Source organism: Coregonus lavaretus (genome assembly GCF_964263955.1).
Source record: "Coregonus lavaretus genome assembly, chromosome: 2".
NCBI lineage: Eukaryota > Metazoa > Chordata > Actinopteri > Salmoniformes > Salmonidae > Coregonus > Coregonus lavaretus.
This window is the reverse complement of record NC_139989.1, coordinates 50,914,195-50,927,437: the sequence shown is the minus strand read 5'-3', so window position 1 is coordinate 50,927,437 and position 13,243 is coordinate 50,914,195.

The following is a 13,243-nucleotide window of genomic DNA, read 5'->3' as shown; positions in this document are numbered from 1 at the left end:
CTATGGCAACTTGATATGGTTTCCATTATTTAGAATGCAGCTATATCAGTGTGTGTGTGTGTATGTGTGTGTGCATGCGCCTGCTAGGTGAGTGTATGGACTGTGTAGGTTGTGTAAGGAGGACGCAGAGAGAGAGAGAGAGAGAGAGAGGGAGGGAGGGAGGGGGCCAGTCAGACCTCCATTTTAAATCCCCAGTTTAAAGCAGCTCTCTGTCTGCTTCCCTCTGCTCCAGGCTGTTCTATGATCCTCTCACTGACACTTTAAGTAAAAACGAGATTTTTACTTAAGCCGGGTTTTTTCCCCCTCTCCCCTCTGCCTATTGGGATAAGCCCAAGAGATCAAAGGTCTGCTCTATCACGACCAGTCTCTTTAGCATTCCACTGGCCTCTGCCTCTCTCAACCCGTAGTCAATTATGAGGTTACAAGCTTGGGGTCAAGTTGTGTGTCACACAGCCCTAGTTATCCTCACTGTTTAACCAGCCAATCAAGGCTATAGTGTTTCCTAATTGGACAGGGGCCGATGGCCTCGGTTGTCTTGACATGTTTGGCTGTTCTAGCTCAGGTCCTGGTCTAATGAGACAATATTAATCAGGCTTTTGATATATTTAGGATATGATCTTAATTATCTTAATTTGTAGAACATGCTGTGTTCTGATCAGAGCAGCTAAAAAGTTAGGAGGTGAACTTTGTGTTTTTAGGTAGTCATGTTTCAGGGGCCTTATTTGAGCCTGAGGTGAGCATAGCCTTGTTTAGGTGAGACAACACATTTAGGGAACCAGCCAGGTCCACCATTGGAGCCAGTCCCATATGTGGTTTGTGAACAGATGTAAGCCACAGTATTAGTAAGTCGTTGCTATCTTCCCGCGTAGAGTTTAATTTCATTCTGTCATCAAACCATTTAAAAATAGCCGTGAAACGACAGTGGAGCCGCTACATTATTGATGTAGAAGGCCTATGAATACAGACCCAGAGAAACCTTGCAGCTTGCTATTGCCACACATCATGATGATGAAGATGATGAGGATGAGGATGATGGCGACTGAGACGGTGGTACGTTCAGATGCAGTTCTGTGTGCCACTGTGTCTCTAGTCTCTAGTCTCCTAGTTTAACTACATCATTGTCAGACTAGCAGTCTGTGGGTGATTTTATTAATAATAAAATAAATAATAATAATATGCCATTTAGCAGACGCTTTTATCCAAAGCGACTTACAGTCATGCGTGCATACATTTTTTTTGTGTATGGGTGGTCCCGGGGTTCGAACCCACTACCTTGGCGTTACAAGCGCCGTGCTCTACCAGCTGAGCTACAGAGGACCACATTATTACTGTGAGGCTGGTCGACTAGGCTGGTTTTAGATGCTCTCTTGGATATTCTGATTGTGTGTGTGGCGCTGGCTCAGAGTATTTTCTGTCCATCTTCTCACTGTGACGTTTTGTGGAGGTTGAGATCAGATGCTCATGGACGTCTGTCTGCACCATCCGTGTGATTTGTACAAGAGCCTGCAGCCACTTATCAAACAGGCCTCCCTGTTGCCTACGCACATACGTAGGAATGCACACATACACACGCACAAGCACATATAGGCATGAGCGCACACACATTTGCGGATTGACTGACTGACTGACATTGACTGACTGATTGATTGAAAGGGGCTTTCTTTGTGCGGTGGGCTTAACACAAACCTCTCGCCAGCTCCCAGCAGCGCTGCGGTTCAGAGGCTGGGGCTTTATGTTCTGTGAAGGTGTCCTTAATTTGAGAACAGAGAGACATTAACATATGGCTTATTTCATTGTTTCCTTGGCAACCATGTCCTCTGTCACAAGATGTCCGTTTTGGTTGACTTGGGTGGCTGAGATGTGGAAATGAGGGGACATGTGAGTGTTAGCGTGCCGTGACGCGGGGGAGATTAGCAGTGTCTCATCGTGGATGACTTCATTTTCTGTCGATGACTGTGCTGTGCTAGAGGTCAGGAAACCTCAGGTGGAGAGGCTCATATGAGGGGAAGTTTTATTTTTAACAACCAAATCTCTATTTTTCAGATTTCACATGTTTTTGAGAAACTTAACCCAACCAGTGATTCACTTCCTCATCCTCGTTGTGCAGTAAGGAGGCTCTGAAAAAACATAAACAAATGCTCCAGAAACACCCAAATACGTCATTTTAGAAATGGCAAAGCTCTCAGTATAGTGATGCAGGTCTTTAGATTTTGTATACATGAAATTGTGTCATTTCGAACTTTATCCGCAACTTTACATTGCATTTTGTGCACCTCAAGATGTTTCCCCTATCCAGCTGTTCCATTCTCCGTGTAGCCTGCTGCTAGAATGGACGGAGAGGTATCACTCGAGTCGCAAAAAAATTTAATATAACATTGCGGATAAAGTTCGGAATGACACAATTTCATGTGTATAACATCTAAAGACCTGCATCACTATTTTGAGAGCTTATCCATTTCCGCAAACTGGACCCTTCTATAACATGCCATTTACATTAAAAATAGAGATTTGGTTGCAAAAAAGCAAAATTATCCTTTAACAGGGAGCAGCCATCACTGTTACTCCAACACTCTAATGGGACATGCTCAAAAGCCTCTAATTGTGGAGTACAGCATAATGGATCTAGTCATCAGGCTGGGCATTCCTGAGCACATTGTAGCTGTGATATTCAGCTGGGACACTGTTCTTCATGTCTTTGAACACCCTGTTCTGAGAAGGAACATTATGGAACACTTCATTCTGAAGGTTCTAGAACATTAAGATCCTTGTTTTTGGAAGTTCTAGATTAGAGAATTTGACTCCTCTAATCCAAAGTGTGCTAGATTTGAGAATTGGAACCGCTTATGACAGATGTTCTAGAACACTGATATCCCCTGCAATGCTCGGGACCCTTCCCTGTTGTTTGGGGATGTGTTGTGGAGTTGTTGGTTTCATATCGGAATGTCCTGAACCATCGGCGACTGTTAAAGGATGTGCTGAGCCAGCAGCTGTGCTCCTCTCCTCTCAGAGGACAAGCTCACAGTCAAGTCTCCCAACAGCAACACACATTCAACCCCCTCTGCTACTCTGCTCTCCTCTGCTCTCCTCTCCTCCACAGCAACGCAACACACAGATTTACAGTTTATGGGTCCCTTGTCTCGGCCTCATAATCACACTCTGCTGTGTCTGATGTTTGTTTGAAGCTGGGCGGCGGCCATAGCGTACATTACAAAGCTTTGAAGTGCAAATGGCGGTCTGCTCCGCTGCACCCTATGGAGGGCCAGTGTAGAATAACCACGGTGTGAGAGGAATACTATCAATAAGCGTTGATAGTCGTTTCCTTGTGTGGGGATAGAGCGGCGCCCGCAACCCAGTGTGATGCAGGGTCAAGTCCAAACCAGACGCCAACACTGGTGGTCAGAACCTCCCTAGTCAGCCAGGCAGCAGAGGAGAGCTGGAGGAGGAGTCAGGGCTCTGAGGACTATAAGTCACTTAAAAGCGTCTGCTAAATGGCATCGATTTGTTTTATTATATTACCTCCAGCATCAGTGCAATGAAACAGCTTGAAAGGGAGAAGCAGATAGCAGTAAACATTCATCAATATGAAATCAAGTTTAATGGTGCAACGCTCAGTTGTAACAAAGCTTCTCCCCGCCATTGTTTTGGTAAAAGGCTGAGGGATAGGGCTGGAGAAATGTAACCACTCTCAAATTCATAGACAGCTATGGATGCAAGGACTGACCATCCATGATATCAACATTCTAGTTCTAACCATGTTTTAAGGCTATACAGTGTTTGTTTACATTTCCTTTGTTGACAAACATTGGAGTAAAACAAGCCAATATTTTGGGGAATGACAGTTGAACTAAGCCCATGAGGCATTTATAAGTTCGATTCTTCAAGAATCAATGGGTACATTGAATGAATACATCTATTGATGCTCATGGACACATCATCAGTGATGTAACCTGAGGTCATTTGGTGTTTGGGGTCTTTCAACATGAATTTATAAGGCAAAAAATGTTTGCCCCTTTAACTGGATATATTGATTTTGTCTTTTCACTTTATTTTTTTCTGACTTGTCGTCTCCCCCTGTCAGTCTTGGATGCGTGCTGCTGTCCTCATTGGTGCTGATTTATTTATCCATGCTGGTCTCCTTCTTCAACCTCCGTCTCTGACACCCTCAGCACACCCCCCTTTGACACTTTATTTTAACCCTGCTCCGCACCATCAGCCACCAGCTGGCAGAGTGTGACTTCTAATGCGCTCAAACCCTGGTGTTACTTAACACGATTACCATACCTTTACCTCACATTGAGAGAGAGAGAGAGAGAGAGAGAGAGAGAGAGAGAGAGAGAGAGAGAGAGAGAGAGAGAGAGAGAGAGAGAGAGGAGGTTGACTGTCAGAGGACACTCTGAGACGTCCTGTCACTCCTTATCCAGAGAGAGAGAGAGAGAGAGAGCGAGAGAGAGAGAGAGAGAGAGAGAGAGAGAGAGAGAGAGAGAGAGAGGAGGTTGACTGTCAGAGGACACTGAGACGTCCTGTCACTCCTTATCCTGTCTGGGTACTGGCCTGGGTATGCTTCACTGTATCTGTGTGTGTATATACACTGTATTTGTGTATATATCTGTGTGTGTACGAGTGTGTGTGCCTGTCTATATGTGTGCTTGTGCACGGTTGTGCGTGCATGCAGTGTGCTTGGGTATAAGAGAATGCGTGTGTAAGAGTATGTAACGCGTGTATCTGTGTGTGTGTGTGGAGAAGAGAGAGGGACATGATGGGAAACGCTGCAGTGCTTATATGTCACCCAGTGCTGGAGGGGCCGATGACTCCAACCCTCACCCACGGGAAGCGAAGGAACATGGCTGACTTACCCCCCTTTCTCCTTCTCTCCATTTTCTCACCCTGTCCCTCAGAAATGTAGATAAAGCATCAGTCCCTGCCTGGCCCTGCCTCGCTGAGTCACACACACACGTACGCGTTACTTCAACCCTAACCCTCTCTCAGGAAAAAAGGGAAAATTAACACTACAACAAGCAGACACTTGAGATATTTCCTTCCCTCTGTTTAATTAAACATGGGCTCCATCTGTTCTTTTAGTTCGCTTCGTCTTTTCTTCTGCAATATTGACTATGGTTGTTCTTGTGATTGTTTCTTATGACTCTGTTCTAACCTGTTCTAACCATGGGTGTGTGTATTAACACTGGAAACATGTCACGTGTGTGTGGAGGAGGGGTAATTTGTTCTGCTTAAAGGTTCCGTGCCAAATCTTTTTCAGACCATTCGACCTCTGTTCATGTGCCATACTGAGAAATGTATGGAATAAAAATAACGTTGTTTTTTCACATAATCCCAATTGAGATGCTGGTCGTTATTTTGAGTGACAAGTGAAGTTTGAATGTCTCAGAGAGAGTTCTATGTGTATGTATCTGTATTTGATTGAGTGTGTATAATCTCAGTGTGTAGAAATTAGAATTTGAAATGTAAGATTTAAATATGTATGGGCTTTTTGTTTGAACTGTGTAATTCTTCAATGCATATGTAAAATTCTTTTTTTTCTTTTGTGTACATCTGTATTTGTGTGTGTACCATAGTGTGTGTGTGTGTGTGTGTGTGTGTACCGTAGTGTGTGTGTGTGTGTGTACCATAGTGTGTGTGTGTGTGTGCCATAGTGTGTGTTTGTGTACCATAGTGTGTGTGTGTGTGTGTGTGTGTGTGTACCATAGTGTGTGTGTGTTTAGAAGGAAAGGCATTATGTCAGTGTGTTAAAGCTGATTTGACACTACAGTATGGCTGTATACTGGCTGGCTGGCTGCGGGGTGTGTATTATGACCCTGATGGCTGACCACCACCTGCGCCCGCCTGACATCTGTCTGTGCGTGTCTGTCTGTCTGTGTGTGTGTATATGTGTGTGTGTATATGTGTGTGTGTGAGTCTGTGTGTGTGTGTGTTTCACAGTTTTTAGCCTGCGGTATACACTGCTCTCGTGCTGGCTGTAGGTTAGCCAAGGGGTCAGCTTCTGAATGCTACTGACTCAGGGTTACAATTCTTGGCTAACCCAATGCTGTGTGTTTGTGTGTGTGTTCGTGAGAGAAGCAGAATTGCTGAAAACCAGTGGCCTGCTTTGTATACCGTATGTGCTGTGCATATGTGTGTACTTAAACATATAATTTTACATTTGTTTGCGTGTTGCTTCTTGTGCATGTGTCTACAGTATGCCCTTGTGAGTCTGCTTGTATTCCTGGTATCTATCTCTGAATCTGTGGATGGGCAGTAATCCAGGTAAGTAAGAAACAACAAGCATTTTAATCATGGGAGTCTTGTGTGTGAACAAGTCCTTCAAAGTGCTGATGCTACATCACTCCCATAGCATACATCTTACCTAGGGTGCAGTACACGGTCACACTGAATAGATTATGCAAAACCATTCTAACAATTATAATTTTCACCTCTCTGATGGTGGGATCTGCATGACTCAAGGGTACAGCAGCGACAACTTATTTAAGATAAAAAAATGGACTGCGTGAAATCCAGGGCTCTTCATATGTAATAGAACTGCAACCCTAAAGGTTTTTCACTCTGAAAATTGCAGTACGTGTTTTACTCATTCCAACGATTAGCTCCTTATTCATTCTGCGGTGAGAATCAGTTCTGTCGGATATGAAGGGGTTTTAACCGAGCAAACCACAAAGGAAAAATAGAAACTGATGGAAGGATGAGGAGAGAGGAGGAAAGGACACAGACAAGATGGATAGCGATTTGAGAGGGAGGAGGGGACAGAGAGAAGCAAACAAGTTTCCTTTTTTTCTGTTGCTTTGAAAAGGTCAATTCTTGCAGTTGGCTGGAATCTAAGCGTTTTCTCTTGCTCACTCTTATTGAGGTCTGTCGTATGTCACCAATTTTTCACCATCCCTCTCCCTCCCATCCCACCCTGTCTTTTCTGTTTGGTTTCTGGTCTGCTGGTCATGGTTAGTGTTAGCCATGTTGAGTGTGGCGCAGGTATCATGGTGTTTTAGTCTGGAGGTCAGGACCAGCATTAATCCTCATTGTGAAGGAAGGTGCCTCTGTCTTCTTTAATTCAGTCCCCTGTGATGGACTGTCCATGTCACGTCACCCCCCCCCCTCCCTCCCTCTCCGCTCGCTTGCTCGCTCTGCGGTGATACAGTTGTAAAGTGTAACCTTGGAGACAGGAGCTAATCATCCATCCCATAACTACCCTTTCAATTTCCCCCTCTCGCTCACCTCTCTCCTCCTGGGTGGCACTGTTTAGGTATTTTATCAGGTTTACAGTATTTTTGCCAAATGATCCTCTCTCTCTCTCCCTTTCCTCCCTCTCTTTTCACTTTCCTTTGTTTGTCCTGTGGAAGGACGTTTGTTTTCCTGTGGTAGAAGAAGGGAATCGACGTCGAGAGATTACTTATTGATTAGAAAGCACGGAGCAGGAGAGAATGAGAGGAGATAGAGAGAGTGAGTGAGAGAGGCGGGGAGAGAGATGACACAACAAGCACATGACACATACAATGTACAAACATACTATCTGATGACCGTACATACAGGACAGTATATAACACACACAAGCTTATACACTCAGAAAAAAAAGTGCTATCTAGAACATAAAAGGGTTCTTCGGTTGTCCCCATAGGAGAGCCCTTTAAAGGAGAATGTTTGGTTCCAGATAGAACCCTTTTGGGTTCCATGTAGAACCCTCTGTGGAAAGGGTTCTACATGGAACCCAAAAGGGTTCTACGTGGAACCAAAAAGGGTTCTCCTATGGGGACAGCCAAAGAACCCTTTTGGAACCTTTTTTTTCTAAGAGTGTACATACACATTCATATATTCACATCTCAACAAACTGCATGTTTTTACATGCAGCTCCGACAGGTTCATATATTATGAATATAATTTTGACAGAACGTATACCAGTAAATGTAGAAAAGAAAACACATGAAATGCAATATCTATAGGAATTTATCATGGGACCATATTTCACGCACAACTATCCATGAAGAGACGTCTTTTATTTGAAGGCAGACATATGTTCACAGTTCGCACTCCATGCCACACAGCCAGAGCCATCAACATAACACAACACTAGCCTACCAGCCAACGTGTGTGTGACTGTGACTACGTGGTAAAGAGCCCTTGAAAGTAGGTGGCAGGAAGAGTTGTACGGACTGTTGACTTTCAACACAGTATGACAGAACACACGGCTTCAGCACAGACCCCAGTGACACTGACAGCCACTCATCCACACGTCTGTTTCCATGGCTCCCCAAATCCTGAAGCCGCGTGACAGGCAGGGCTCTGACTGAGGAGACCACGGAGGAGTGTTGCAGACAGAAGATTTGAGACTGTTGTTATCTGTGTGATAGGATAATTATCTCTCATATTCAGCATTCCAGACTAGAACAGAGAACAACTGGTAGACAGCCGTACAAACACACACCCGGCTTTGAATACATTAATATCTACACTAGACAGGCAATCGACGGCTTGTCGCACGCCCTGTAGAATTATGGGTAGCGTCGCACACAGGTTTCCTATACATTAGTGATGATTGACATGGATGACACAACTTATTGAATAGATCAGCGTAGATAAAGCACACACATCCACACACACAAACAAACAAACAAACAAACAGTGAATTGACAGTGAGTGGATTGCTGCACACAGTGTAGTTTACTGTGGTGATTGACATGCAGGTACAGTATACAGTGTGGCTTGGCTGCATTATATACTGGATGTACTGAAGGTAGGCAATCTCTCTGTACACAGCAGATCAAGGAGTTCAGTGTCAACTGGTTGAAAGAGTTGCACCAGTGAGTGACTTGGGGCTGTGGAGCCATGGCGAGGTGGAGGTGGAGAGGTGACTCTATCTAATCAATACCTTCAATCCACCGATTAGCTGCAGAGGAGTAATGACAGGCAGCAGACACTGTGGTCCTGGAAGACTGTGTGTGTGTTTGTGTGTGTGTGCGTGCACGCATGTGTGTGTGTCCATACGTCCGCACGTGCGTGCATGTGTGTGTGCCTGAGTGTGATAGAACAACAGGTAGGCTAACTAACTACAGGATGTGAAGCCACTAGTGGAGCCTGCAGCGGTGGACACCTGTGTGAAGCAGCCTGAGAGACTGGCTCTTATTTACTTCACTCCACTACCTGGTGTATTGAGTCAGCCTCAGCCCTCTTAGACAGGCTCTCTGCAGCTGGCTGCCTGTATACCTGCCTGCCTGGCTGGCTGCCTGGCTGCCTGTATACCTGTCTGCCTGGCTGGCTGCCTGTATACCTGCCTGCCTGGCTGGCTGCCTGGCTGCCTGTATACCTGCCTGCCTGGCTGCCTGTATACCTGCCTGCCTGGCTGGCTGCCTACCTGTATACCTGCCTGCCTGCCTGCCTGTCTGCCTGGCTGCCTGCCTGTATACCTGCCTGCCTGGCTGTCTGCCTGTATACCTGCCTGCCTGGCTGGCTGGCTGCCTGCCTGTATGGCTGCCTGCCTGCCTGCCTGCCTGCCTGGCTGGCTGCCTGCCTGGCTGCCTGCCTGTATACCTGCATGCCTGGCTGGCTACCTGTATACCTGCCTGGCTGGCTGCCTGCTCCCCCAGGCCCAGGTGCCTCTGCTGCTACTGGTGTGTGATATGCTATGCTTGCCCTGCTAGCTATAGTGCATTAGCATCACTGCGGTCACACATATACACACACGCACACACACACACACACATACACGCCTGTTTACTCCTGGACTGGTGGGAGTGGTGTAATGAGATGGCATTATTTATAGTGGGGTGGGACAGGAAGAGTTTCACCATTAGACTGATAATGTCTCCTAGGGATATTGATGGATCCTGTCTATATTTGTATTAACCAAGGAACCAATGTCACTTCTCCACCATGCCCTGGATACAGACGTCTGCTAAATGAACCAATAATGATAATGATAACAATGACAGTACTATTTAAAGATTGGCTTTTAAAACCACAGGGAGAAGGACACAGTGAGATGAAGAGAGTAATGAGGGTAAAAAGAGGGGAAAGAGGTGGAAAGAAGGAAAGAGAGAGGGGGGGGGGGGATACACAATCAATGATCAGTGAAGTAGCATTAGCATTGTTCACACATCCCCAGCCTCCCCTCCCCTCCCCCTTCCTCTTGCGGCCTCTCTTTCTTGCTTGCTGCAGCATTACCATGGCGACCGAGAAATGTGGGAATACCTCTGTCCTTCAGAGAGAGGGAGAGACAGTGAGAGAGAGAAAGAAGTGGAAGCAGGGACAGGTAGAGTGAGAGAGAGAGAGAGAGAGAGAGAGAGAGAGAGAGAGAGAGAGAGAGAGAGAGAGAGAGAGAGAGAGAGAGAGAAAGAGAGAGAGAGAGAGAGAGAGAGATGCAAAGAGCATGGGGAACAAAAGCAGACGTGCTGACTGACTGAGTAGACATTAAAGGCCTTGTTTTGTACTTAGAGGAGCAGTTATAGTATGAAACATCATGATCGTACACCCTCACATCACACACCCTCACATCTCCCTCTCACACACACACACACACACACAATATATATATATATTCCCTCTCCCCAGGCTACACTTCTCTGAAAGCAGCCTGAGTTAGTGGAATGGCATGCATTGCGAGGAGGTTGGTTCACACACAGACGTGTTTTAGACTGGACACGTGTTAATCAGCCCCCCCCCCCCCCCCCCCCCCCCCCCTTATCACCTGGCCTTAGCTGTGCTGTGAGGCCACTGTTACTATGACAACCTGTGGCCTAAAATAGTCCACTCTAACCCCCTTTGCTTCCATAGCGTGCTGTGTTTCTGTTTTTCTCTTCCTCCTTGTTACCCGAAACTCCCACCCACCTCCGCCCTTGCCCCTACACCCAACCCCGTGAAGTGACTTTTGTATTCATAGGGGCTGTCTGTCTGAGGGTCCGAAGTACCCCTCTCTCTCTCCCTCGTTACCATCCTCTCCCCTACCCTTCTCTCACCTTCCTGCCATCTCCCTGCAAAGCTTCAGTTCAAATTCATTTTATTGGCAGCTTGCGTTTCCATGGAAACATCTTGAAACCATGGCAACTATTTGAATTGAGCCAAACGTTCTTTCAAAACTGCTGCATTCATCCCCCTCTCTACCTCCTTTTCTCTCTCCCTCCTCTCTCTCTCTCGCTCCCTCCATATCAGCACTGTGTTGCTATTGCATCCAGTCAACTAGTGTCTGTGTGTCTGTCTGTGTGTGTGTGTGTGTGTGTGTGTGCATGTGTACGAGTGTGTTTGTGCAAGAATTGGCAAGCGACGGTTGTGTGTTGGTGAGCATGTGAAAATGTCTCCAGGAGTGTGAGAGTGAGCATGTAAGCCGGTTTGCGTAAGTGTGAGAGCATATTCCTTCTGCTGTCTACCTGCCATGTGAGCTAAGCATGATTATGTCTGAGTGTTCCCAATCCTCCTTTCCTTCCTCCCTGCACCTTGAGTCTTCTCAAGTGTTACGCAGAAACATACTGACCTGTCTGTCAAACTCTAACTCCTCCCCCTGGGCTCCTGCCTCTGATCCTGGCTTATAGCATGCAGTCTCTCTCTGGATCATGTGAACCGTGAACAGTGCTGCTGCTGCACTCCCTATGTGAAGCTGAGCAACGTGGATCCATCCAGACCTGCCTCCCTGAGCAGCCCTCTCCTGGCTACAGGTGGGATTGCCACAGAGGACACAACGGAACAACACCATGAACCAACAACCAGAGAGAGAGAGAAAAGCCTAATCGTACCCAGAATCAATGGTAAACCGTATGTGTTGGAGACCGGATGGTTATTTCACAGCCAAGTGATGCTCACTTACTATAGCCAGATAGCACATAAAGTAGACAGGCGTTTTAGGCCAAATGGCTCTCACCACAGGGTTCATCCAGTCAAACATATTTAGTACCTCATTTATTGGGCCTAATAGATGGGAGGTGTTATAGTGTAGCACTGGGAATGAATGGCCAGGGCCAGGATACAGCCAGCACGTAATGGTTACATATGGCTAATTGCTTCGTGGAGGCTCTGCAACAGTAATATTTTGAAGTTTCTATAACCATGTAATCCTAAATAAGTGTCTGCATGACTTGATCCCATGACTACTGCTGCAGCTGAATCAGAGTTAGCGCCTAGCAACCATCAAATAGTTTATTTTTTTCAGTTTGGTTGATGTAAGAGGAGTTTCTTTCATATTAGGGCTTTGATTGTGACGGTGAGACTAGCAATGTAAAAAGATGTCTCCTACAGAAGAAGAACACAGATACAGACAATACGCTCTGTGACTTGACTTCAAAAGGCCCAAAAAAAGACCAGCTGTCAAAAGTGTGAAATCTAATCTGGCCTACTTCAGATGCATTGGATATAATGGATATCTTACTGCTGCTAAGACACTTTAGCAGGCTGTGATTTTATCTCCTGGATCTGATTGTAAGACCCTGGTTATACACACATGGGGAACCTAATAACACTACTAATGACATCACTCTCTTTAATCACAGTCTAAAATGTACAGATATAAAGCATTTAATCATTTGAGCGGAAGAGAAGGGGGAGAGAGAAAGAGAGGAGAGGAGAGAGAAAGAGAGAGAGGAGAGGAGAGAGAAAGAGAGGAGGGGAGAGAAAGAGAGGAGAGGAGAGAGAAAGAGAGGAGAGGAGAGAGAAAGAGAGGAGAGGAGAGAGAAAGAGAGGAGGGGAGAGAGAAAGAGGAGAGGAGGGAGAGAAAGAGAGGAGGGGGAGAGAAAGAGGAGAGGAGGGGAGAGAAAGAGAGGAGGGGAGAGAAAGAGGAGGGGAGAGAAAGAGAGGAGAGGAGAGAGAAAGAGAGGAGGGGAGACAAAGAGGGGAGAGAAAGAGAGGAGGGGGAAAGAAAGAGAGGAGAGAGAAAGAGAGGAGGGGAGAGAAAGAGAGGAGAGGAGAGAGAAAGAGAGGAGAGGAGAGAGAAAGAGAGGAGAAGAGAGAGAGAGGAGGGGAGAGAGAAAGAGGAGAGGAGAGGGAAAGAGAGGAGAGGAGGGGAGAGAAAGAAAGGAGAGGAGAGCAAAAGAAAGGAGAGGAGAGCAAAAGAGAGGAGGGGAGAGAAAGAGAGGAGGGGGAGAGAAAGAGAGGAGAGGAGAGAAAGAGGAGGGGAGAGAAAGAGAGGAGAGGAGAGAGAAAGAGAGGAGAGGAGAGAGAAAGAGAGGAGAGGAGAGAGAAAGAGAGGAGGGGAGCGAGAAAGAGGAGAGGAGGGGAGAGAAAGAGAGGAGGGGGAGAGAAAGAGGAGAGGAGGGGAGAGAAA